Below are 1,194 nucleotides of genomic sequence, written 5' to 3'. Positions count from 1 at the left end.
TATATATATACATATATATATATAACAATATACATTGGCTCTAAAATGACAAAAAGTAAATGTTATATCTGTTTAGTTTATAAAAGTAAATGTTATATCTGTTTAGTTTGTCGCATTTGAGTTTATCAGTTTAATCTTATCTACTAATGTATCAGAGAATTTACTTCAAGTTTTTAGATTAATCGAGTTACTGTGATCACAATACATACAATGATTAATATTCTGTGAGGATGATCAGATGGATTAGTATCATATCAAGTGTAAATCGATTAATAAAATGTCAAAGTAATAATATAAGCAATTATAAAGTCAACAATAGTTTAGTTTCTATCACTAATAACAGGTGGTGATAACTAAAAAATTTTGTCCCAAAATTATAATTTTTCAAGGAAGTAGATAGATAAATATATGAAAACATGCCTCCGCAACACAATGTTCGCTTTAAAGTTATTAAAGGCAAAACGAAATCAAAAATGAAAATAGATTTCAAGGGTAAGAGTATTTTTAGGTTTAAGAATGGAGATATTTACGCCGGAGGATTTAAAGTTGTATTTCCCCACAAGATATTTAGACACGGTAAGTTCTTTGATTAAGTAAGGAAATAATTTATAGGAAACTGCCTAGTAGTAAAATTATTGTTTTAAAGTTTTCTTTAGTGCAACAAAAGGTGCCACCAAGTATTATAGTTATACAAGAAGCTGTATGGACCATAAAAAGAAAAGAGGGTAATTAAACTTAGAAAAACAATTGTGAAAATAATTACCTTAAACAATATTATTGATATCAAAAGCAAAATATCGATATAAAAACGTGTTGTCGGGACATCACCAGTAGAGACGATTCCCAATAGTATCGGTACAGAAAAAAAGTTGTAGACCCTTATAAAATCAGCACCGTGTCGAAATCTTGGAAGGTTTATAATTTTTTTTAGAGAAAAGTGAAACCAAAAAGACGGACCCTATGATGAACTCTAGGGGCGTAGTAGATGATTAGGACCAAATCACCTATCTACCTTCTGTAAGTTTAGATTTTAATGGTGAATAGTCCTATTAACACCGCGTGGCCAAACCCCCCCCCACTTTTTTTTTTTTAAGGGGAGTGCCACCTCCCTGATCGATACTGGAATCGAAACGTCCCAATCTGCCATTTCATGTAGGATAGGGAGGGGGATTCCTCTTGCTTCTGTCTTAACAA

General features: G+C 31.3%; 1 protein-coding gene across 1 annotated transcript in view; it reads left to right on the top strand.

The window, feature by feature from the left end:
- Window positions 1-333: 333 nt before the first annotated feature.
- Gnf1 (germ line transcription factor 1) overlaps window positions 334-1,194 on the top strand; it is a 41,884-nt gene continuing 41,023 nt past the window's right edge. The window contains exon 1 of the mRNA XM_014414765.2: window positions 334-576. The gene's annotated coding sequence lies outside the window, so the exon portion shown is untranslated. The remainder of the gene's footprint in view (window positions 577-1,194) is intronic.

This window comes from Halyomorpha halys, unplaced genomic scaffold (assembly GCF_000696795.3).
Source record: "Halyomorpha halys isolate HHAL.00 unplaced genomic scaffold, Hhal_1.1 Scaffold86.1, whole genome shotgun sequence".
Taxonomy (NCBI): Eukaryota; Metazoa; Arthropoda; class Insecta; order Hemiptera; family Pentatomidae; genus Halyomorpha; species Halyomorpha halys.
Note: the sequence above shows the minus strand (reverse complement) of the source record. Positions and strands in the feature narration are given on the sequence as shown.